A 27,378-nucleotide genomic window follows, 5' to 3' on the forward strand; every position below is an offset into this window, starting at 1 on the left:
ATCACTGTTTCTCTCTAAAATTTAAAATATCGGTGTGATGTGGCTGAGCTCAGAGGCGTACAGCACTCTAAGGAAAAGACTGATAAGTGTGACTACATTCTACATCATAGAACAGACAAGCTACAAACCAGGAGCTATCTGCAACAAAAGGTCACTGAAGAAACTGTATACAGAATATATAAAGAATTCCTACAAAGAAATAAGTAAAAGACACATAACCCAACAAATAATAACCAAATGACACAAACATTCATTTCATAGATTCCTAACAGTAAATAAATACATAAGAACATGAGCATAAGGAAAAGTGAAAATGTGAATTAAGTTCATTAACAGGTACCATTTACACCTTTTGTATGGGCAAAAATTAAGAAGGCTAATCAAAATCAAGGGTTAGCAAGGATGCAGAGCAAAGAGGTTCTTTTTATTTTATTTTATTTATTTATTTTTAGACAGAGGGGAAGGGTGGGAAGAAAGGGAGAGAAACATCAATGTGTGGTTGCTTCCCATGCATCCCCTACTGGGGACCTGGCCTACAATCCAGGCATATGTCCTGACTGGGAATTGAACTGGCGACCCTCTGGTTCACAGGCTGGCACTCAATTCACTTAACCACACCAGCCAGGGCAAGCAAAGAGATTCTTATACACAGCTGGCGAGAGAGTAAATTGCTACTACAACTGGTATTAGTTCTAAAGTTAAATCTCTGTCTGTATATTCTGCAACTCAACAATTTTAATCCTGGTCATAAATCCAAGAAGCTCTTGCACATGTGCAAATAATAAGAATATTCATAACAGCACTTGTCATAACAGCAAATGACTGAAAACAGTCACTTGGGAAAGCTAAGCTAGACTAGGCTAGTCTATGCCTCAGTAAAAAACATGTTCCCAAACCCCAATGGTTAATACGACAAAGGTTTTATTTGTGGTGGACACTAAGCATGAGGAAGTTAGCTAGCTATTCTCCTTAAGGAGATTTAGGGATCTGGGCTATTGCCTTTTTTAAAAAAAAATATTGATTTTCGAGAGAGAGATGAAGAGGGAGAAACATCGATTTCTTGTCCTACTTATTTATACGTTCATTGGTGCCTCTCCTATGTGCCCTGAAAGGGGATCAAACCCTCAGCCATGGTCTATTGGGGACGATGCTCTAACCTACTGAGCTACCTGGCCAAGGATGAGGCTGCTGCCACGGTAAGTTCCACTATCTTAGTAAGTCACCACCCAAACAGGAGGGACTGAGGGTCTATGTGGCTCTTGACTGTCTCAGTCCACAGGTGGCATGCCTTACTTCCTCTTATAGTTCAACACAGCCTGGGAGGCAATAAAAAAAAAATCGATTAAATGAATGCATGAGTACAGAGGAGTCAGAGATCACTTCTTCTAACACTTCAACACGATTTGTGAAAGAGTGTGGCTGTGACTTGATAAACGATATAAAGGACAGTTTCCATGGATAAAATGTGGTGGAAGGACAGCCCATGTACTTTCTGTAAGTCACGAAAGTACTCTGAATGATCCAGAGTAGCTGGCTGCCACATCTTCCTGCAGGCTGTGATGGGAAGAACACAGAGGCTGCATTCCACTTACGGGAGGGTTTGAAATAAAATAGGCAGAGACAGACAGGAAAAGAGAAAAGAAAGAAAAGAAAACAAAACAAAAAACCACCTTTCTTCACTTAAGAAAAATGTTTTGTTTTTTTTTAAAGTGAGAGAAGTTTTTAAAAAGAATGTTCCTGAACAGTATCAAATTGCAGACAGAGGTTTTTTGTAAAAGGGAACACAAGTTTCCCTTTACATCCACCACCCCTCCCTTAACCCCAACTAGATTAAACTGCTAATAACAGGAATTATATTTTATTAATCTTTGCCCCCCCCAGCACATAGTACATAGCTTGACACACATATGTCCTCAACAGATGTGAATTAAAGTGAACTAAGACTAGATGTGTAAATAGTTATGGAAACAGACATCACTGGGGAATATGGATTTTTAAAAGATAGAGAAGAAATTTATCTTTGTCAAATTTTTGTAAGTACATCAGTGACGTATTGAAAAAAAATCCCAGTATTGAATTATGGTATTTTGGGAGTGCTATATCATGCAGACAGGCCAACCCTGAATGAGAATTTGCTCCTAATGTTATATTCAAATATGTGTCTTCTTTAAAATATTTTGCTTATGAAGTAACCCTTCTGTAAACTGTGCTATCTATTATGGGTGGCCATGATAGCCATACATAGCTACTTAAACTTAAATAAATTAAAATCTAATAAAAATGAAATTCAGTTTCTTAGTTGCACCAGTTACAGATTTCAAGTACTCGGTAGTTACCACATCGGATGGCACTATTCTAAACCTTCCATACAACTGCTCATACAGAGGAAGGATGGTTATTTCTAAATCAAAGACTGTACCTAAAAAGTTTTAAAACTGAACTTTAAGTTTTAGTTTTTCTTTAAATTTGTCAAAAACAGGACAGCAAACAATTTACTTCTGTGCTGACTTGATACTAGTCTGAAAAACAGCCTAACATTATATATCCTAACCATTTATATGAACTCAGCTGTAGGCTAACACCCAAGAACTCTGTTTTCATCCTCTAGAATTACCATCCAATTTTTAATGTGTAAGCTCCAATAAACAGTGATAAGGCTATATAAAGTCTTTGTCTTTCATGAGGATCCTATAGTCTTTGGTATCTGGGGAAAGATTAGTCCCTATACCACAAGGGCAAAGTTCAGCTTGTAGTTTGTTTCCCCAAGTGAAGTCTGCTACAACCCTGTTCCTGAGAGGAGCATTCACATGAAAATATTTGAACAAAGGAGAGAAAAGCAAGCTAGACTTCTAAGATACAACATTCCACCAGTGTGATTTCAACAGAAAATCCCTTCCTAATGGCAAGAGCCCTAAACTAATGTCTCGTGATTATCTATTTGACATGCTACTTAAAGAAGTTACGTAAATAACACTGAGGGGCCCCTTAACCTCTCTTTGGACCTCTACTTCCACACCTTGGGTTCTAAAATAAAACAACAATGTTAGAACACACACACACACAGAGTAGTTATGTAAATAAATGTCATATAAACACTACAGAAAGTTCCTCAAATGCCAGTTTATATTATTTAGCATTATTATAACATCTCAATGCCATTTTTTCTGTAAACAAAGATACAAAAGCAGCAGCAAGCATCATCATAAAAAGCTTTCCCTTTCTACTATAACCACAAACTAGCAATGTTTTATCAAGCGATTAACACTGGTGTCTTTATGGATAATAAAACTGAGTGGTTTTCCCTTATTTCTACAATATAAATGGTAGACAAAATATTTATATTCTAATTTTAATAAAATTAGCATGTACTGTTTTTGTGAGGAAAGGCAACTGAGCCATCTTCAATTAGAAAGAAACCTACTCATCTTACAAGAGCTCTGTAAAATACCACTTCTCCTTTAAAAAAAAAAGATTTCATTTATTCATTTTTAGATAGAGGGGAAGGAGAAAGAAAGGGAGAGAAATATCAATGTGTGGTTACCTCTTGCATACCCCCCACTTGGAGGCCTGGCCTACAACCCAGGCATGTGCCCTGACTGGGAATTGAGCCCGCAACCCTCTGGTTTGCAGCCTGCACTCAATCCACTGAGCTAGACCAGCCAGGGCCCACTTCTTCCGTTTTTAAAAAATATTTTACTTATTTTTAGAGAGAGGAAGGGAGAAAAGGAGGGGGAGAAACATTGATGTGTGAGAGAAACATGGATCAGTTACCTCATACACACCCCCAATCAGGAACCAATCAGGGCCATGTGCCCTGACCACAAATTACCCCTGCGACCCTTCAGTGTGCAAAATGATGCCCAACCAACTGAGCAACACCAGTCAGGGCAACCACTTCTTCATTAACTGTTATAATCTAATATGATCTCTACTTCTTCTCTGAGCTCCTAGAACACTAAATAGCATTCCCATGACATTTTGTAATTCAGTGTTTCTCAATTCCAAATTCATCCTTTTTGCCTACACTGAGAATGGATATAGACCTTTAAGGTTTTTTTTACTTTGCCAGCTGGTATTGTTAAATTTTATCAGTAGAGGGCGCAGGAGAGACACTGCAAAAGAGGTTTTATTTCCTGGTTTCAATGCACTTGCTCACCAGGCTCCTCCTCCCAGGCTTCTACAGGGAAGGTGGCCAGCACTGCTTTGTGAACAGCTTTCCCTGGCACCCTAGAGGGCAGAGATCTGCCAACACAGCATCACGATACCTTCTCTGCCATTAAATGATCCACAGTCTCCAACAAGGTCTGGATCTCAGCTCCTGGAGGAAGGATGGCTCTTCCCTGTGTGCTCTATCTACCTCAGCCCTGGCAATAGCAGAGGCCTCTATTTCTGCCATTGCCATGTTCTTTAGAGTTACATTTACTTCCTACTAGGTAATTCCTAATTATTCCATTCTCCCGTTAGAGTCAATAATTCTTTCCCTGTTCAAATTACCCTGCGGTTTCTTTCCTGATTGGAGCCAGAATGATATGGTCCCATCCATTAATATGACACATACTTCCAACTTTAGTCAGCGGAATTCTAACTTTACTTCTCTTTCTACAAGATTACAAACTCCCACCAGGAATTTGAGGGAACACTTCTCATACTTCTCTATCTGACATCAACATAACGTTGTTGTCACAGAGGTACCAACAAATGTTTAAACACACATTTCAAATGATTCCTACTCTATATACCTTCATTAGTTTAAGGACACTATAAACAACACTTGTCTCTAATAACCTACTTTATTCCAGAATTTTTACCACCAAAAGCATAAATAATTAGGATAACATGAGAATGTATTCCTCAGTGTCCTAGACTCTAAGATTTCCAAGACAAGATCAGCCTGCATGCTTAAACCTCACAGACCTTGTAAAGTAAGAGATAATGAACTGCTCACCCTCACAGGCTGTTCAGGCTACAGGGTCATAATGGGGCTGAGCATGAATGATGCCTATTTTCGCCTAACTATGTATGAACAATGAGGTAAGAAATTATGTCCCCAACAATGATGTTACAGCCAGGTGACAAATCACTAACTTACAAACAAATAAGACAAGTATGTTGGAATTTCGGGGTGACATGGTTGGTAAGAACTTTATGGTAAACTCTGTGCTTTTAAAAACCTAGCAGAAGACCGCCTTCAAAAAGCACAGTATCAGCACCCAGCTTACCTCCTATGAGGAAAACTGGAGGAGGTTCAAAAGGCCATCCTCACTGTTCCTGAGCCCAATTTGCATTGTCACCTTTTGCTCAAAGGGTATCCCTCCAGCTTATCCCAATAAAATGTAACTAGCTTGTTTAAAATCTGTATAAAGCAGTACTTGCTTTCATCAACCCTCAAAACCAGCCCTCTGTGAAATTATCTCAATAGTAAATTAGAACTGGGAGCCATACCTGAAAGCACAGAAAATCCAAGAATCAAGAAATTGCCCCGAGTTCAAACACTGAAAAAGCTGCTCTATTTTCAAATGCCTTTTAGTAACTAAAGCAGAGCCACAGAAACAGTGGAATGTGCAGTACTTACTACCAGTACTCAATGAGATACAAAAACCAAGAAAAAGGATTTAGAAACTGCTCCGACAGAATAATTTGCTGTTGACTCTAACAAATGGGACTTGATTTTGTATGTCTGGTTTTTCTTTCATTTTCATTTTATGGCATCTTATAAAAGTGATTATAGTTCATTACAGAAAGTTTCTGAGGTACTGATCAAAAAGCTTTCCTAAAGGATTTGCACATACGTTTCTCCACAGATATATACAAATAGCCAATAAGCAAAAGACATTCAGCATGATTAGCCACCAGGGAAATGCAAATTAAGACCATAATGAGACTCGACTTCACATCTACTAGAACGACTGTAAAATCAAAATGACAGAAAGTAAATTTAGCAAGGACATGAAGAAATCAGAATCCTCACACAGTTGGTGGGACTGCAAAATGGTACAGTAACTTTCAAATATGACCTGCTCAAAGGTTAAACATGGAGTTATCATATGACTCAGTGATTCCACTCCTATGCATACAACCTAAAAGATATAAAAATAAGTTCACAGAAACCTATACACAAATGTTCACAGAAACACTATTAGTAACAAAAAATAAAAGGGAGCATTTCAGATCTTGTTTCCTGGCATGTATCATCAGTTTGGCTCAAATAAACTCTTATAAAATTCCTCCCAAAACCCCTCAAAACAAAAAGCAAACAAAAAAGAAAGCAACCCCCAAATTTCCATTAACTGATGAATGGACAAATAAAATTCGGATATATCCACACAATGGAATATTATTTAGCCATAAAAAGGAATGAATTACTCACACACGCTACAATATGGATGAACCTTGGAAACACTGTGCTAAGGGCAACCAGTCACAAAAGACTACATATTGTATGAATCCACTTAGATAACCCACTCATATATCCAGAATTAGACAAATCATAGACAAAAAACAAATTAGCAGTAACCTGGGACAAGGGGGCACAGTCTGGGATCAAATGAGTGACTGCTACTGCATGAAAAGAGTTCTGAGGTAATGCAAATTTCTGAAATTAGTGCCGATGGTTGTATGACCTCATAAATATGATTTAAAGAACAACTAAAAACCATTTAAGGGTAAATTTTATCATACATGTATTATATCTCATTTCTTTTTTTAATTTAAGGAAAAGAAGGAAACCATGGTGGGGCATATGTAGACACAGAGGGCAAGGAGGACTGATGGAGCCCTGACCTGTGTGGCTCAGTCGGTTGGGCGTCATCCCATGAAGCAAGGGGCTGCCAGTTTGATAGGACACATGCCTGGGTTGTGAGCCAGGTCCCCCAGTGAGAAGCATGCAAGAGGCAACTGATCGATATTTCTTTCACACATCAATGTTTTTCTCTGTCTTTCTCGCTCCCTTTCCCCTCTCTCTAAGAATAAATAAAATCTTAAAAAAAAAAAAAAAGAAGAGGACTGATGGAAGCAGAGGCAAGGATGGAGAGTTTGCCTCTGGTAAAGACGACAGATACTGAAGAATATGCTGCAGTCTCCTTGAGTAATTCAAAGAGAAGAGTACTAAAAAAATGACTTGAAGAATGGAAACATCACTGGAATAATCACATGACCTTTTAAACAGGACTACTCTGGAAGCGACAAAACCGTTTATAGGTTTTGTTGTGTTCAGGAAAAGAATCACTTGCACGACTTTACAGCCATACCACCTATATTCTATGCTGTTGTTCATATCTGAAAAAGACTGATAGTCATTACTTTTAAAAAAACCACCCTGCTGTCTGGATTACTCATTCTTCTAGTAAAATTTTTATCTGGTAACAGAAAAACATGGGAGTAAAAAAATATGTTCTTTTTCCATTTTAAAGAAATTAATGTACTTGGAGGAAAACATTTAAAAAATCTTTTGTTTCTATATTTCTTACCTCTATCGTAATACCCAATTTCCAAAACTAGCCATGCCTCCCAAAACAGCCCCCTGGAACTTCAAAAGTCACTGCTACCCAGGACTTAATCATTGTTACTTAATATCCCCAAATCTACTTAGTCCCTCAAAGTCTATTTTCCCCACTGCAGGGAGAGACCTTAAAACATATTAAACTCTGGCACTTCGGGTCTTAAGATAAAGCCATTAACTCCCTAGCTTTTCACTCATCTCTCTGTAGTCTTTCCCTCCACAGGCTTTAACTTTTATCCATTTTTTTATTTTCTGTAAATAGCCATCTCGGGTCTTTACACATGACCTTACTGGAATGATTGCTGTTGAGCGACCAATGATTCCATTTGCCTGGGACTGAGGGATTTTTCTGGGGAACATGGATTGAATCAGTCACTTTTCCTGTCCACTACCTTCGCCTGTCTAATACTTCAAGTTTTGGTCTAAATATCACTTTCTCAGGAAACCTTCTCTGACATACTTCCTCACTCCCAATTCGTGCACATTAGCTTATTCCCTTTTGCCTTGGAATTCAACATACTGGATTTGCTTTTTAAATGTCTTCTACATTATAAACTCCACAAGCATGGATCAAGGGAGTATTTTGTGGACATTATGTCACTAGCACCTAGCACTGTCTCTAGTCCATGTATCTATGAGATGAACAATTATTTGTTGAATGAATAAATTAATCAATGAAAAGGTTTATCTGTGATGGAATCTTTACGCTAGGGGAGACCCAGGAAAATTTGAAGATACACTCACTATTCCATTTAAGGTTTCTATTTTAGAAAGCCAAGACAATTAAATGCTCCACTTAGCAACCATATATTCAGGATAAGACCAGCAGGACATTAAAAGTCTAAATTCTCACTCGTCAATCTCTACAAGTATTACAAGTATTCCTCAATTTACAACAGGTCATATTCCTACCCAGAAGATGGGATTCTACACAATAGGAACAACTAAGTATGACCTAGCTCATGAGATAGCCAAGGAGATACAAGGGCATAAGGCAGCAAGAAGTAGAGAATAAGATTATTGAGTAGGGTTGGAAAGACGCAGATGCTGGGTGGTGGACACCTAGAAATTTGAGAGATTTGGTTTTAAGTTTGTTTTTTTTTTAATTCTCATAGTAACAGTACCTGAGGAGGGAGGAGGTGGGGAGAGGTAGAAGAGGGTATGGAGGGGAATAAATGGTAATGAAAAAAACACACAAAAAAGTTAGTATATGAGCATTACAAAAGATAAAACAAAACCAGAATAAAATATACACTAAAAAACAATCCATAATTCCACTTCCCAGAGGAACCTGCTTTTTATATTTTCACATTAGAAGCAGGGAAACTAAATCTAAAAAAAAAAAAACATAGTAAGTTTCTACTAATTTGAATATTTATTTAGTGTTTACAGCGTGTCACAAACTGGAGATCAGAGATGCTAAGGTTTAGTTCTCATTTCAGCACAGCACCCCGCAAGTGGGAACACAGTAACACAAGAAGAGCACAGGGCCACTGACATGAACTGATACGAATGAGTGAGTGGATCGCAATGGAAAAGAGGGCCCAGAGCTCCTACGTATATGAGAGTAATTAGGCAAAGAAACCAGAAGAGGCTTTTAAAGGATGAAAAGGAATCTGCCAGGCAAAGAAAGAGAGGAAGACCTCTGTATAGAGAGGAAACTGTGTAAAGAAACTCTGTAATCTATATGTAATCCTTCTTTTTTTCCTTCTCCCCCGCCTTGGCCTCCACCCAATCATTACACTAGAAAAGTGAAACAAAGACCAAGCAGGAGACTTAGTAAATGCTTCAAACTGCCTCTAAAGTAGGAAACTGGAAAGCAGGGAACAAAAAGTAATCAAAGATTATAAATAAACAAATAAAATGTAGTAAGAAGAAATAAGTTCAACAGTATGAAGTTTATATTTCTCCAAAAGGCAATTTAAAAATCAAGGGGTAAAGGTAATAAATATGTTAAAAGTGTTCACCTTGCCCTGCCTGGTGTGGCTCAATGGATCAAACGCCAGCCTGGGAACCAAAGGGCTGCCGATTTGATTCCCAGTCGGGGTATGCGCCTGAACTGCTGACCAGGTCCCCAGTAAGGGGATGTGCGAGAGGCAATCACACAATGATGGTCTCTCTCTCTCTCTTTCTCCCTCCCTTCTCCTTTCTCTAAAAATAAGTAAATAAAATCTTTAAATATATATATTAGCTAGGTCCTGACTGGTATAGCTGGGTGGGTTGAGCGTTGTCCTGCAAACTGAAAGGCAGCCGGTTCAATTCCCAGTCAGGGCACATGCCTGGGTTGCAGACCAGGTCCCAGGTTGGGATGCATGTTGAGAGGCAACCCACTGATGCTTCTCTCTCATGTCGATGTTTCTCTCTCTCTCTCTCCCCCTCCCTCTCTTCCTTCCCCCCTCTCTAAAAGTAAATAAAATCATTTTTAAAGATTTTTTTATTTATTTATCTTTAGAGGGGAAGGGAAGGAGAGAGGGACAGAAATATCAATGTGTGGCTGCCTCTCGTGCGTCCCCTGCTGGGAACTGGCCCGCAACCCAGGCATGCGCCCTGACTGGGAACCGAACCCGTGATCCTCTGATTCACAGGCCGGCACTCAATCCACTGAGCCACATCAGCCAGGGCAAATAAAATCTTTTTTACAAAAGGTGTTTAGGACAGTTCTAATCACTTTTTCCCCTTGTTGTCACTGACTATAGTCTTTTAAAATATCTTAAATTTATTGAGGGTTTCTTTGTGATTTAAAGCATAATCTATTTGGCAAGCATTCTTTGGAAACTCAAAAAGAATATTTTCTGTGTGCAGGGTACCGTGTTATTTATCTGTTAATTAAACTTTATTCAGATTATCTTTGGTTTATTATTTAATAGTTCTTATTAATTATATGACTTCATCCTTATTAATTTCTTAATCTTAATCTGTCAAACACTAAGTGGCAGCACTGTTTCCAAGAAGCCCGTTTTCAAATTGGGAATTTTTGTCTCTTCTGTCCGAATACTATCTTCCCCTCATATGTAACAGTTTGGAAGAGGTCTTTCTTGATCAGCCATCTAAAATGTCTAAAATGGCCTCAACCTAATTCACTAACTTCTTGCACTTCCGTGTATTTCTCATTTTTTTATTCTAATTATATTTTGATTATGCATGTTTTTCTTTACAGCACTTCCATCTGAATTTATTTTTTAAACTTACCTATTGTTTTGTTATTACTCTATTCAGAGCTTAGAACAAGTAGGTATACAGTAAGTGTGTTGGCTGAGTAAAAGTATCAGTTTCTTTTATTTCTAGTGATTCAATTTTTAAAAAAATTAAAGAAATTTTAGTTTCCCAGCAAATCTGAGCAAAAATATAGAGTTCCCACATACTTCGAGCTCCCTTTTCCCGAACCTCCCCCATCATGATCCTACAATGTGCGACATGTTTGTTGCAACTGAAGAACCAACAATGACAAATCAGTATCAACTGAAGTCTGTAGTTTACATTAGAGGTCATTTTGGGTGTTTTATAGGCTGAGTGTGGATAAGTGTATAATGGCATGTATCCACCATTATGCTATTATTGAGAATAGTTTTCCAACTCTTAACATCCCTTGTGCTCAAACTATTTATCTTTCTCTCCTCACTAGAACTCCTGAGAACCACTCATGCTTTTATTGTCTCCACAGTTTTGCCTTTTCCAGAATGTCATATAGTTGGAATCCTAAGTATGTACAGATTTTTATGAACTGTAAGACGCACTGGACCATAAGACGTACCTAGGTTTTAGAGGAAAGTAGGGAAAAATTTTTTGAAGCAAAAAAACTTGGTAAAATATTTAATAATGTAAATAACATAGGCTGCCCAACAGCAAGCCAGGCAAGCTACATTCAGACTATGAGATGTACCCCCTTTCTCCTCAAATTTGGGGGGTGATTCTTATAGTCCAAAAATATAGTAACTTTCTCAACTTGACTTTTCTCTTAGCAATATGCATTTAAGTTTCCTCTGTATCATTTCAAGGATTGATGGCTCATTCCTTTTTAGCACTGAATAATATTCTATTGTTCAGGTATACCACAGTTTGTTTACCCATTCACCTCCAAAAGAATATATCGGTTTGCTTTCACATTTGGTGGTTACAAATTAAGCTGCTGTCAACATTTTTATTTAGATTTTGTGTGGGCATACATTTGCAGCTGATTTGAGTAAATACCAAGAACCACGAGAGCTGGATTGTATGGTAAGAGTATATTTAGTTTTCTAAGAAACTGCTAAATTGTATTTCAAAGTGGCAAAATAGTAACTTTGCTTTCTCAGTAACAGTGAATAAAAGTTCCTGTTGACCAGCCATTTGATGCTGTCAAGTGTTTTCTACGTCAGCCATAGTAGTAAGTGTGCAGTGGTATCTCATTGCTTTAATTTTTTTCTTTTCTTTTTTTTGAAATTGTGCCCCCCACCTTTTAAGATTTTACTTATTTATCTTTAGAAGGGAAGGAAAGGAGAAAGGGAGAGAAATATCAATGTATGGTTGGTTGCCTCTCACGCATTCCCCACTGGGAACTGGCCTGCAACCCAGGCATGTGCCCTGACTGGGAATTGAACCGCGATCCTTTGGTTTACAGGCCTGTGCTCAATCCACTGAGCTGCACCAGCCAGGGCTCACTGCTTTAATTTTTAATCCCCTACTGATATATGATGTTAAGCATCTTTTTGAACATTTCTTTGCCATCTGTAGTATATGTTATCTTTGGTGAGTTATCTCTTCAGATCTTTGGCTCATTTTTAATTGGGTTGTTCATTTTCTTATTGTTGAGTTTTAAGAGTTCTTTGTGTATTTTGAGTAACCATTCATTATAAAATCAGATATTTCTTCTGAAAATATTTTCTCCCCATCTGTGGTTTATGTCTTGTTCTCTTGACTTCAATGCTTTTTATCATGTGTTTCATACAGCATTATTTGGTGCATGTATAAGTTCTATACCACTAAAGATTTTCATTATGATCCCACCTCATCAATAAAAATTACTGTCATATTTAATTTTTTAACCTTGTACTTTACTTGCTGTAAATTCCTTTCCATACGTTATTTATTCACTTATTTACTATCCAACTTTGTCCTTCCATGCCATTTTTAGTTGTATCTTTATAAAATCACGTGTTTACTTCTGTTTTAATCCAAAATGAATGTTAAAACATTCATATTCATTGCTAAAATAAATTCTCTTGGGTGTGTTTCTGTCATTTTATTGAATGCGTATTGTTTTTTAATGACTGATCAGTACTTAACTGATGTAAAATATACATAACACAAAATTACCATCTTAACCAATTTTAAGTATACAGTTTTTTGGCATTAAGGACATTTACATGTTGTACAACCATCATTAACAGCCATCTCCAGGACTTTTTCATCTCTTCCAAGTTAACATCTACACTCATTAAGCACTAACTTCCCATTCCTCCATAATGCAGCCCCCAGTTCTTCCATGTTGTAGGATGTATTACATACCTCATTCCTTTTTAAGGCTAGATAATATTCCACTGTATATACTACATTTTCTTTATCCAGTTATCTCATGTTTTTTATTTGTTTATAGATTACTTGATTTGCTTTTATCTCCGATATTTGGAAATGTATATATCATTTTTAAAGTACATTAATTTATAGTTTAAATGAATTTGAGTATGTATCTAAATTTTTAAAAAGTAAACTTTTCTGATTTGTCAACCTGAAAAAGAAAATTTTACTTGACTACCCAAATATCTGAAGACTTGTTTTTCCCCCCACTAACCCATCCTAGGTTTATTTCCCCTTCCCTCTCTATGACCTCAGAAGATGGTCAGATTATTTTGGGTACATGTCATGCTTTTAACTTCATCTTCTTTCAAGACTTACCCTGGTAATTACAGTCAATGTTAACACAAATTATTTAGAAACACTTGAAATTTTGTTTCCTAGTAACTTTCATCAGTTTGGCTCAAATAAACTAAAAAAATTCTCAAAAAATTACTTAAACATTATTGAGATGGATTCAGTATTCACTGCCATTTTTCTCAATCTTAATCTTTAAATTGATTCATTTACATCAGCTAGCATATATTTTTAGCTAATTTTTAAAAGACTTTATTTACTTTTGAGGACTTCCGCCAAGATGGAGGCATAGGTGGAAACACTGTGCCTTCTCCCACAACCAAGTTTGAATACAACTAAGGTTTGGAGAACAAAGACACAGCCAAAGGAGAGAAAATTGAATTATACGGAAGTCTGATTACATCTAACCATTCAACGGGGACGGTAAGAGGGGCGGAGCCAGCAGTGAACAGAGTCGGGCGGGACAGATCCCCCAACCTAGGCGCGCAGGCAGCCCGGAACCAGTTGGGGTGCGGAGCAGACTGACCGCGGTCGCACATTCGCGCCCAGTGAGACGGACCACGCAGGTCCCAGGGGGCGAGGGCCGACAGCAGTGGCACACTTGCCTGCAGTGGGACGAAACAAGTGGACCCGGTGACGGTGGCAGCTGCGGTGTCAGGCGCAGATGGGACACCATTGTTCTTCTTTGACCCTGCCCCCACATACAACGTCACAACCCAGCGACTTACTTGCCCTGCTCTAGTGAACACCTTAGGGCTCCGATCCTGCTACAGAACAGGCATGAACAGCCCTAAAGATGGCACAAGAAGAACTCAAAGTCCCAGAGCCGATAACTCTCAGCGACCAACAGATTGCCAGCCTCTCAGAAGCACAGTTCAAGACACTGGTCATCAGGATGCTCACAGAACTGGTTGATTATAGTCACAAATTAGAGGAACATATGAAGGCTAAACTAATTGAAATGAAGGGAGATGTCCAGGAAACCAATAGCGATGGAAAGGAAACTGGGACTCAAATCGATGGAATGGACAAGAAGGAAGAACGAAACATCCAACCAGAAAGGAATGAAGAAATGAGAATTCAAAAAAATGAGGAGAGGCTTAGGAACCTCCAGGACATCTTTAAACGTTCCAACATCCGGATTATAGGGGTACCAGAAGGGGGAAAGAAACAGCCACGAGTGGAAAACTTATTTGAACAAATAATAAAGGAGAACTTCCCCAGTCTGGCAAAGGAAATAGACTTCCAGGAAATCCAGGAAGCTCAGAGAGTCCCAAAGAAGTTGGACCCAAGAAGGAACACACCAAGGCACATCATAATTACATTAGCCAAGACTAAAATGAAGGAGAGAATCCTAGAAGCAGCAAGAGATAAGGGGACAGTCACCTACAAAGGAGTACCCATCAGACTGTCAGCGGATTTCTCAAAAGAGACCTTACAGGCAAGAAGGGGCTGGAAAGAAGTATTCCAAGTCATGAAATCCAAAGACCTACAGCCAAGATTGCTTTATCCAGCAAAACTTTCATTTAGAATGGAAGGACAGATAAAGTGCTTCTCAGATAAGGTCAAGTTCAAGGAGTTCATCATCACCAAGCCCTTATTATATGAAATGTTAAAGGGAGTTATCTAAGAAAAAGAAGATAAAAAATATGAACAGTGAAAGGACAGCAAACTCACAGTTATTACCAACCACACCTAAAACAAAAGCAAACCAGGAGGACAGCTAGATTAGGAGTGGAACCATAGAAATGAAGAACACATGGAGGGTTAGCAACAGGGGAGTGGGAGGAGGAGAAGGGGGAGAAGGCACAGAAAGTAGCATAGAGGGTAGGTAGAAAATAGATAGGGGGGAGGGCAAGAATAGTGGGGGAAATATAGAATCCAAAGAACTTGAGACACGTGGTTATAAACTAAGGGGGGAGAGAATGGTGGGGGAGGGAGTGTGCGGGTGGACGGGAATGAAGAGGGGGGAATAGAACAACTGTAATGGTATAATCAATAAAATATATTTAAAAAATAAAAAATAAAAGACTTTATTTACTTTTTAAAGAGGGAAAAGGGAGGAAGAAAAAGAGGGTAACATCAATTGGTTGCCTCTCACAGGCACCCCAGCTGGGGATGGAACCCTCAACCCAGGCATGTGACCTGACCAGGAATGAAACTGCTGACCTATCACTTTGCAGGACAATGCCCTACCAACTGAGCTGCACCGTCACAGCCTAAACACCTCTTGAGTCAAGGAGAAAATCAACCTAGAACTACCAATTACTTGTTTGGTGACTATAAGAATATCATTCTTGTAAATTAGAATGCAGCCAAAGCTACACTCAGAGGTAAATTAAGAGCACTAAATGGCTTCACTATTTAAAAAAAAAAAAAAAAAGAGTATGAATCTGAGTTTTAAAAAAAGGTATAACAAAAATAATGGGGAAAAAAGCAGGAAGAGCAAAATAAAGAGAAGAATAGAAATCAGGGAAACCAACAGAATAAATCTCAAAGCTAATTATAAAAATATAAATCAAGAAAAATAACAAAATCACTAATAAAAGATAGAAACATCAGATTTTAATAAGAACATATAATATACATCTATATACAAAATTAGAAAATTTTAAAATAATGTACCATCTTTGGAAGAAATTACCAAAACTCACGAATAAGATTCTCAAAAGGCTACAGAAATAACTGCGAAAGTCCTGTATACTCTCATTAAACTAAATTTCTAGGACATTCTCTATCCTTTCAATAAATTCTGTACACTTGACTAATATGAGTGGGATTTTGATTCCTCATATGCCTTTGGTTACCAGCAAATTTATTATACAACCTATCAGCAGTTAAAAGAAGAAAAACTTTATCATCTCCTAAGTGTTAATTTTTTTTTGAAAAAATTCAGAAGTCATTCTTATTTTGTGTGATGTAGGAACAGAAAAATAATAAAGACTCTCTCTCTAAAACTAAGGGCTGTCATCACTGTTAATTTTAAGAACACCAGAGATCTTATATTCCAGGACAATCTGTTTTATTTAACCATGTCTTTGAGATTCTGCCCAATGTAATCAAGACATAAAACAGAAATAAACATTGTGACTACTGGAAAGGAGGCAAAAGTTACTATTATTTTCACAGACAATAAATCAGGAAAACAAAAGTAAATAAAATTTTATTGAAGTCCAGAAAAAGAATAAAGATAACAGTAAACACAAATATCTATTACATCTATGTACTTTTCAAAAATAAAATAAGATTCACATTTCTAGTGATAGTACACATCAAACCTCTCTGAGGGTTAATTTAAGACTTTTAAATTCCATACTTTTTAAATCAGTAATTCCATTTCTTCAAAAATATTGTAAAGTTGTAATCAGGAATATTCACCACAGCATTGTTTATATAAAATATTGGAAAAATGCCCTGGCTGGTGTGGCTCAGTGGACTGAGTGTCAGCCTGCGAACCAAAGGGTCACAGCTTCAATTCCCAGTCAGGGTACATGCCAGGGTTGCGGGCCAGGTCCCCAGCAGGAGGCACACAAGAGGCAATCACCCACTGATGTTTCTTTCTCTTTCTCCCTCCCTTCCCCTCTCTAAAAATAAATAAAATCTTTTTAAAAAATAAGTTACATATTCAGCAACAGGAAAATAATAAAACTAAGACACAGCTTTACAACAGTATGTTACGTAAACATTTAAAATCATTTTTAAAAAGAATTCTTAGAAGTAACAAAGACTTTCAAGATTTAATGTTAAGTAAAAAGAGCAAGATAACAAATTACACAGAATATGATTCCAATTTTATAAAAGTAAACTATGTGTCCACACATATATATACAGAAGAAAAAGTACTATCAGGTAACATACCAAAATATCAACAGTAGTTATCCACGGATAATGAAACAAGTATTTTTTTTAAAAGTTTAGGAAAAATTTACAACAGACATACTTTATCAAACATCTGGCTATACTTCTAGTACTGTATCTGCCAATGTAATGTCCTACTAATAATTTGCTCTCTAAAGCACCTGAAATTTTTGTCTAAATGCTTTAGCCCATCTCTTAGTGCTTATGTGTTTATTATGTAACAATTCTGCTTCATTTGCAAGTCTGTAAATTACTAAATAATCTTAAAATTAAAACAGGAATTTCTAAAAGCCAAGATTACATCTTAAAATACAGCTTGCTCTTATGAAACAAATGCGAAATAAAAACTATCTTTCCAGAGCCTTTTAAACATTTACATAAAAAATATAAAAGTACCCTGTACATATATGTATAGATGTGGATAACTGGGGTTTTCTTTTTTTTTTTTAATTTTTAGAGAAAGGGGAAGAGATAGAGAAGGGAAGAAGCATCAACGTGTTGTTGCATCTTGCACGGCCCTAACTGGGGACCTGGTCTGCAAACCAGGCATGCGCCCTGACTAGGAACTGAACTGGCAACCTTCCAGTTTGCAGGCCAGTGCTCATCCACACCAGCCAGGGTCATGCGGATGAGTTTTACCCAACACTACTGAGTATTCTTACACCTCCCTCTTAGATTAGTTTCAACTGGCAAAAATTGAGAAACTTGTTTCGAGATAAATAACTCATGTTTTTAGCACATTACAAATTAAGGTTACAGATCAGCATGTTAAGAAAAAAATAAGAACAGTAAGAAAAATATAAGAACACTAAGAAAATCAGCTTTTGAAGCCGATTTTAGAGAGAGAGAAAGGGAGGAAGAGAAAGAAACATTGATTTGTTGTTCTACTTATTCATGCATTCATTGGTTGCTCCTAGTATGTGCTCTGACAGGAGAGCCAACCCACAACCTTGGTGTATCTGGAAAATGCTCTAACCAACTGAGATACCCAGCCAGGGCCAAGAATATCAAAATCATAGTGGAGATCAGGAAAGACTCCCAAAGAGAGCTATAATGAGATTTGAAGGATGAGGATAAACTAAGTAGGTGACAAGAGATGGGTGGAAGGAGTATTTTTTTTTCCTTTTCAGATGTGATGCTTACAGTAAAGCTATTACCATATTACTTTCTGAATCCATATAATGCAACTAATCTTCACACCACCCTCAAACTCCTAAAAAATTTTTTATCTATATTTTATTTCAGTAGCCAAACTATTTTATATTTTTATAACTCTCTGCCTTGGCCACGTGTCTCAGTTGGAGTGCCTTCCTGTACACCAGAGGGTCGCGTGTTCGATTCTGATCAGGGCACATACCTAGGTTGTAGGTTCCATTCCCCTCCCCAAGCATGTATGGAAGGCAACCCATCAATGACGTTTCTTTCTCTCTCCCTCCCTTTTTCTCTAAAATCAATTTCAAAAACAAAAACATGTTAAAGAGAGAATCTTAAAAGTAGCAGGAGGAAAGGAGAGAGTTACCTACAAAGGAGTTCCTGTAAGACTGTCACCTGATTTCTCAAAAGAAAACTTACAGGCGAGAAGGGGCTGGAAAGAAGTATTCTAAGTCACGAAAGGCAAGAACCTACATCCAAGATTGCTCTATCTGGGCAAAGCTATCATTTAGAATGGACGGGCAGATAAAGTGCTTCTCAGATAAGGCCAAGTTCAAGGAGTTCATCATCACCAAGCCCTTATATGAAATGCTAAAGGGACTTATCTAAAAAAAAGTAAAAAAATATGAACAGTAAAATGGTAACAAATTCCCAACTATCAACTGAACCTAAAAAAACAAAAACAAGAATTAAGCAAACACCTAAAACAGGAACAGAATCACAGAAATGAAGATCACCTGGAGGTTTATCACGGCAGAGGGAATGGGGATGGGGGAAGAATGGGGGGAAAGGTACAGAAAATAAGAAGTGTAATTGGTAGGTACAAAATAGACAGCGGGAGGTGAAGAACAGTATAAGAAATGGAGAAGTTGCCCTGGCTGGCATAGCTCAGTGGATTGAGCGCGGGCCTGCGAACCAGACGATCGAGGTTCGATTCCCAGTCAGGGCACATGCCTGGGTTGCAAACCGGTTCCTTGCAGGCTAACTACCAGCAGGGGATGCACAAAAAGGCAACCATACATTGATGTTTCTCTCCCTCTCTCCTTCCCCTCTAAAGATAAATAAATAAATAAAATCTAAAAAAAAAAAAAAAGAAATGGAGAAGCCAAAGAACTTGTATGTACAACCCATGGACATGAACTAAGGGGGTGGGGATGGTGGAGGGAAGGAGGTGCAGGGCTGAGGGGAATAAAGAGGAGGAAAAAATGGGACCACTATAATAGCATAATCAAGAAAATATATTAAGTAAATAAAAGAAAAAAAACATGTCCTCAGGTGAGATTAAGAAAAAAAAGAATTAAACTCTCTTACTTGCCCTACCCAAGAACAAACAAATGCCCAGGACTAAGATGAAAATACAACAATTATTAAAAGTTCAAGACAATAAAGAGGAACAGGTTTTTGATAAAGGGGAAAAAAGAAAGTTCTTAAACAGAAGGCAAATGATTAATATATACCGTGTATAAACAGCATCTACGATTCAATAAGTACAGCTTTAAAAAAAACTTTCATTATTTTATAGAGGGAGGGGGAGAGAGAAAGAGAGAAACACTGATGTGCGAGAGAAACATCAATCAGTTGCCTCCTGCACATCCCCAAGTAGCGTGCGCTCAACCCACTGAATCACAGTAGCAAGGGTTAGACAGCCTTTCAGGAAGGCAATTTGGCATCTATTGAAACTTGAAATGTACATTTTAGAATTTTTTAGTGGAAATACTTGCTTACATATGCATGTGCACAAAGTTATAAGAAGTTCATTAAGGCTTTAGTTTTAGTTGCTCAAAACTGAAACTAACCTAAGTGACGGTGAGTAATTAAGGCACAACTATACAATGGAATATCTCATGAGTGGTGAAAGATGAGATTATAACTATCTGTATCAATATGAAAAATAATGGAAATTAACCAATTTTTAATTTTAAAAAGGTAAAAACTACACACATGGTACTTATTTCTAACTACATAGATAAAACAAAATTAACAGTGGAACTAGAAAGTGAGAAAAGACTAATAATTTTCACTTTTTACTCTAAATAACTGACTTGCTTGAGCCTTTTACAATAAGCACGTTCCTCTTTTGGATTTTAACTTTAAAACAAAGGAAAAAACACTGGTCTGTTATAATAGTTATCCTTGAGGGCTGAAAATAAAGTGATTTTTGTCCTGTTCCTTAATAATTTTCATTACTTGCAAAATTTTCTATGAGAAATTATGCTTATTTTTAAAATATGAGTAGCCTATAGTCCAAAAAAACTGTATCTTATTTCAGTGGTGAAACTAATTTTTTTCCTGAAAAGATAATTAACATCTTAAATAATTATGGTCTCAAAAACTTGGTCCTGAGATTCCAACCTCTTTCAGAAAGTAGTCTGAAATCTAAGTTTAGGAGTAGAACATTTGCTGTAGAAGCAATTAAATGTAAAACTCATTTTAGAATGGAATATTAACTAACATTTATTAAGCATACATTTACTAAGTACTTCACCTGCATTATCACATTGCTCTAGAAAGCCCTATGAAATCTGTATTATACCATTATTATTCTTCCCATTTTACAGATTAAAAAATATCAGGTCTCGAAAAGAATGTATATCTTGGCCAAGATCAAACGGGAAGAACCAGGATTTAAACCCAGGGCCCCAGCTCCTAACCACCTGGGATACATGAAATGTGTAAGTACTAATGAACCTCAGAGAAAACAAATTAAAACTCAAATCCTGCGTGAGTGTCCAGATTGACTCCTGTTAATCAGGTTAGTGATCCTAAAATGAAGAAGTAGGGAAACTCAATTCTGATCATAGAAGAAAACAATCAGTATTCCTTCAACATACAGGAGTTATTTTTTCCTTCTCTTTTTGCTTCTACCAAGGTACAAGAAAGATAAAAGGGACAACTCAGGTGTAAAACACCACCTTCTCTCTGGTTAGTCTGGAAGTAGGCCTTTGAAAACAAATTGATCAGAACCCTGAAGCTTTAAACAGGGCCCAGTTTCAAATGTTCATTGCCCAAAGAAACCTTATACTTGATTATTAGAATAATCAATATTAACAGATTAAACATAGGAATAATTTAATAGTACCTATTTATTTTATCCTTATCTATCTGAGTAAGTTCTCTTTTTTAAAAAAGTATAATTGAAAACTTATCCTTAGCTACCTGAACAAGTTCTAAGTTTTCTCTTTAAAGAAGTATAATTGAAAAAGAAATATACACCCTGTTAACCATGCGTACTTGGAAACTGGCCTATCGCAAACATCACAGAAACATAGGAACTCCTATTCATTGTTCAGTAGATATACTCCAACTACAAACTCACTGTTACTTTATGAATTTGGTATTAAATGTCACAAAGTCCAGAAGAACTCTCTCTTTGAACAATTGGTAAACCAGGAATCAAGGCCCTAAGGGAAACACCACACACAGGCGCCCTTCCTTACTAAAGATATGCTTTATAGAAAGAACTAGCAGAGAAGCTGCTGTCACAGACCAAGTTTTGAATGCCAACATTCCATATCTTAATGCCTCATGCCAACAAGACCTCTCATTAGGTTGAGGACAACTGACAGTACCAAATAATGACAGTACTGAAGCTCAGTACTAAGTCTAAGGTAACAATGGACTGTTTAGTGAAAACACAAAATTCACTAAATTTAGGTTAATATCTTTCACCAAAGCCTGAATGTGGGTTCAACATATATTACAGGTGAAAAACATTAAGGTTCACTTTTCACAATGTAAATCAGTGTTCTCTGTAAATCAGATTTAAAAGCCAAGGATGGAAGACCTACCTTAAATCAACACCCTAAATAGGAGACCATAAACAAAGCTTTCATTTAGATATATGTATACTTTTCACATACATATAAAACATAAAAATGAGTATGAGTATGTTTCACAAATGCCACAGGGCATCTGGAAAAGTTGACAAGTTCTAACCTGTTTTAAAAATTATTATTCACCGCCTTCACCCCAATCTAACTTCATTTAATGTTATTCTTTTGGATAACCCTACGAAAACAAAACCCCCAGAACAAATTCTTGTACATTTCAATATCCTGTCTACTTTATAAGAGCGGAAGAGTCGAACTGAGCAGGGGAAAAAACGTGACGTGAGCAACCTTGATCCAAAACACAGCTCGTCGTAGTCTAATTTTAGGCCTAACCATTTTGATTGTCTTTTTACAGAGGTTAAAAAAGAAAACTATAGAGCGCTTGTAAAGCAGAACTGAAATGATTATGTCAATGAGAGCTGGCATTATTTATGAAGGAGGAAACAAATCACGTTCAATCCAGAGTATTCCCATTTAGTAATTAAGATACAAGAAAGAGTACAACCCTATAGCAACTGACAATGGCAATTACTTTTAACACTTCAGTTCTTGGATGAACTTTAAAGAATTGGTCAAAACGTTAAGTCCACTGAGAAATTTGTGGAAACGTTGTGTGTGTGCGCGCGCGCACTGGTGTGTGTTGTTTTGAAGAAAACCAAACATGGTTAAAAGTCAGTCTACACCTAAATTACCTAAAGAAGCAAATAGTCACCTTCTGGCTGAAGATTAGACCAGAAGATCTAAGACCAAAAACCAGAAGATCCCAAAGTCCTGTTCTTAAGGGCAGGCCCTCAAACTCTCGGAAAACTGTACACTTTCACGAATGCGAAATATGGAAGAGATTAGATTTTAGTTTAGAAACAGGACTCGGGACAATATGCCTAAGCAGTAAAACTGGGATGAACAGAGTGGGCTAGTAAGGAGGGGCTGGGACTCAGTAGGACAGGAAAAATCCAGAATAAAAACCGAGACGGCTGGTCGAACACTGAAGTAAAGGGAGAAAAGGAGGTTGAAACGCGAGGGAAAGACCAGCAGAACAGAGCCCGCGGCGCAACACAGGGCAGGGCTGGGTCCAGGAAGAGTTAGCCCTCACCGGCCCAGCAAGCTTCCCACTTCGGGCAAAAGTAGAGAAAAAAAACAGCCCTAGGGAGCAGACAATGAGCCACCGCCCCAGCATCCGCGGCTTCATGCACGCAGGTGGCGGCGGCCCTAGCCCTGAAAAGAGCAGGTCGCCTGCCCCAGGCCGCCAGCGCCCGCCAGGCCGCGAAGAAGGAAAAAGGAAGGAGAGCGGCGCCCCGCATCCCGGCCAGTGTGCACACTTACCCCTGGCGAGGAAAGGTCCCCGCCCAGCGAAGTGCCTCCGTCCGAGTTCCCAGCAAGCTGCGGCGCCGCCCGGGCAAGCGCGCGGGGCGGGGTGGGGTGGGGACGGAAGGGGGAGCAGGACGGGAAGACGAGCCGCGCTGCAGCGCAGCCGCTGCTATCGCTAGGCCGAGCGAGCAGACGCCGGGAGGGGAGGACAGGGAGACTTCGGCAATGGCGACGGCCCGCGCTAGAAGGGAAGCGGAACAACCGCCGTCCCAGCGCGTGGCCACAACCCTGGGGGAGGGCCAAGGAGGCGAGCGGGGAGGGGCGGAGCCAGGACACCCCCACTGCCGGCCTTTAGGCCCCAAGCTCTAGGGGGCGGAGATAGACCTTGCCTCCCAAATGGGCGGGCGCGCGTGAGGGCCGCTGGGAGTTGTAGTCGGAAATGTGAACAACCCCACTTTTTTTCGAGGGCGGGGTGAGGTATGCTTTATATTGAGACAGCCAGCCAGTTCCTCGTCTAATTCAACTTCGTCTGCCTCAGTTCCATACCAACCAAAGATGCTGACAGATGACTGCTATCACATGAACCTGCTCCAGGACATTTGTGGGAATTTATCCATTATCCATGCTGCTTTTTACCTACGAACTCATCTATATTATGCTGCTAAGTTAAGTCTCACCTCCTTAAGGCCTCCATGTTTTATCCTCAGAGAAGTTATCAGTGTATCCACTAACAATACAAGTGTTTGTCTAATATGTGCCAGAAGTCCTCAGGGATATAATGGTGAACACGAGTCACTGCTCATGTAGTTTACAAATATTAAAACACAGCAATAGCCCTGGCTGGTGTGGCTCAGTGGATTAAGTGGCTGCCTGCAAACCGAAGGGTCCCTGGTTCCATTCCCAGTGAGGTCACAAGCCTGGGTTGCAGGCCAGTTCCCCAGGAGGGGGCGCATGAGAGGCAACCACACGTTGATGTTTCCCTCTCTCTTTCCCTTCCCCTCTCTAAAAATAAGTAAGTAATTATTTTAAATAAATTAATAAAGCTATATCTGATATAAGGAGAAACTGGGGAGATTACTTTGGATAGCTCAACCAGAGAAAGAATCTTTTTTTTTAATCCTCACCTGAGGATATGTTTATTGATTTCAGAGAAAGGGTAGAAGGGAGAGAGAAGAAAATCAATGTTAGAAAAGAACAGCCATTAGTTGCCTCCTGCATATGCAGGATCAGGGATTGAATCTGCAACCTAGGTATGTGGCCTGACATACCTAGGAGCAGTATGGAATGGGAAACATTTCTGTGCACAGGAGGACACTCCAACTAACTGAGCAGCCTGGCCAGGGCCAGAGAAGTCATGTTCAAGGAGGTGACATTTAATCTGAGGACAGAGAGCACTACAAGCAGCACCAAGGAGAAAGCATCTCAAGCAGGAGGAAGAAAAGGCTTGCTAATTTCAGTTAAGGACGACTGTGTACCTGAAACTTAGGGCAAGAAAGGTAGTGTAGTATGAAAACACTAGAGTAAACAAGATTCAAATCAGGAAGGATCTTTGAATGCCATGGTAAGGAGTTTGGACTTTATTCCAAGAAATTATTTAAGCAGGGAGGCAATGTTATCTGGATTGCACTTCAAGATCACTAGATTTCTATGTGAAGAATAGAGTACAGAAATGCAAGAATAGAAGAGAAATGGACTAGGTAGGCAGTAATCATGACTGATACAAGGGAGATAGCAGTGGAAATGAAGAAAAGTAGACAGATTGTTCTTATTTATAGTATAGAGCAAAAAACTCAATTGATATGAAGAGGACAAGTAAAAGGAATCAAAGAGCAACATGGCGCATTATTACATAACCTTCAAAACAATCTCATCATTAAAAACAAAAATCTGGATAAACTAGAACATCTTTTCAAAGGCATAACCAAGCTTTCAAGAAAGGAAGAGGAATATCTCTGATAGTCTTCCAAACTTAGCCCAAAGAGGAAGCAAGAAACCAGAGTAGTAATCAGGGCAGTGAAGCCATGGTGGTGTAAAGGGTATCTACTTATCTCAAAAATCTCTTTTGTGTCATGGACTGCAAAAGAGACAGGACGCCAAAGACAGTCCTAACTCCTTGGGCATGTAGGACTAATTCCTAAGGAATTAGGATTGTGTCCTGGGAAACTCAAAGGGCTATACCCCCCAAAAACAAACTGGGGGAAAAATTGCTATACCCATCTGGGGAGACAACATTTCTATGTTTTAGCCTGGACTTGGCAAGGAAGGGATAACAAATTTCCCTTTAGATGGCATAACCACAAAATTTCCTTAATATGAGTTTGAAAGTTCAAGTTTACAGTTCCTGTAGTATATACAGGAACTGTATACTCTATACACGAAACCTGAAGTCAAGAAAGTGGTCCCAGGCTGGTAGTACTTAGAGGCCTGGAAGAAACAAATACAGAGCCTCATTGCACAGGTTCACTCAACCCAGGTCTGAAAGACTTTCCACTGATAAAAAGGGTATCAAACCAAAAATATAATTACAATATTCCTAAGGAATAAGCCACCATGAGTAAATACAAACTACATCCAGAATAATGAAGCCTATGAACTTTATTTTTTAATTTTTTTGAGTATATGAACATACTGTGTATGTATGTATGCGAATACTGTGTATATATTACTTATTTATTTATTTATTTATTTATTTACTTTTAGAGAGAGGGGAAGGGAGGGAGACAGACAGGGAGAGAAACATCCATGTGTAAGAGAAACATTTATTGTTGCCTCTTGCACGCCCCGAACTGGGGACTTGGCCTGAAACTCAGGCATGTGCCTTGACTGGGATTGATCCAGTGACCTTTAGATTTGCAGGCCGCACTCAGTCCAGTAAGCCACACAGCCATGGTGCCCATGAACTTTAGATATTAGAATTATTGTTTATAGAATAAAACAAGTTTCATGAAATGATTAAAGAAAATAAGACATGAACATGAAACAAGAATCTTTTAAATTATATTTCATTGATTATGCTATTGCAGTTGTCCTGATTTTTCCCCCTTTGCCACCCTCCGCCCTCCACTCAGTGCCCCCTACTCCCCAAGCAGTCCCCTCACCATGGGTCATATGTATAAGTTCTTTGGCTACTCCATTTCCTATAGTATACTTTACATCCCCACGGCTAGTCTGTAACTACCAATTTGTACCTCTTACTCCCCTCACCTCTTTACCTATTCTTCTGTCTCCCTCCCATCTGGAAACCTTCTGATAACTAACTTCTTTTCTCTTCCTTTTAAGAGTCTCTATCTTTAACCTTTGGCCTTTTAATAATGATGTGTCTTGGAGTGGTCCTCTTTGCATCCATTATAATTAGGATTCTCTGTGCTTCCTGTACTTGCAAGTTTATTCCTTTCACCAAATTAGGGAAGTTTTTCTTTCACTATTTTTTTCACATAGATTTCCAATTTCTTGCTCTTTTTCTTGTCCTTCTGGCACCCCTATGAGGTAAATATTGGATCTCTTAAAGTTGTCCCAGAGACTGTTTATGTAACAGAGTGCAGCCAAGGGGGGACCCCCAAATAGGGATTTGTAATGGGGTCCAGAACTCAGGGTGTCCAGGAAATATTACAAAATACGTACATAGGATGTCCTCATCCCTGCAAGTCTAAACTGAGGGATGGGACACATGGAGCAGGGCAACTGAGAGTTGTTCTGCATAACAACAGTTCAGCAAATAACCTCAGACATGGTCAATTAACATATCTACAACTTTTAACTGGTTTCATGGATATATTAAATAGCTGTGGCCATGCTTTGAGCCAAGGGAATGGAAGTGACTTCAATCCATGATGCAATTGGGAGGCAACTCCCCCTGGTTACAGTGCCTGTGTAAGACCTTGGAGA

At 38.6% G+C, this 27,378-nt stretch overlaps 1 protein-coding gene across 1 annotated transcript in view; it reads right to left on the reverse strand.

Annotated features, from left to right (window-relative positions):
* PAK2 (p21 (RAC1) activated kinase 2) overlaps positions 1–23,815 on the reverse strand; it is a 92,873-nt gene extending 69,058 nt beyond the window's left edge. The window contains exon 1 of the mRNA XM_037037719.1: positions 23,509–23,815. The gene's annotated coding sequence lies outside the window, so the exon portion shown is untranslated. The remainder of the gene's footprint in view (positions 1–23,508) is intronic.
* Between the last annotated feature and the right edge of the window lie 3,563 nt (positions 23,816–27,378).

Source organism: Sturnira hondurensis, unplaced genomic scaffold, assembly GCF_014824575.4.
Source record: "Sturnira hondurensis isolate 20B ecotype Veracruz unplaced genomic scaffold, ASM1482457v3 Scaffold0023357, whole genome shotgun sequence".
NCBI lineage: Eukaryota > Metazoa > Chordata > Mammalia > Chiroptera > Phyllostomidae > Sturnira > Sturnira hondurensis.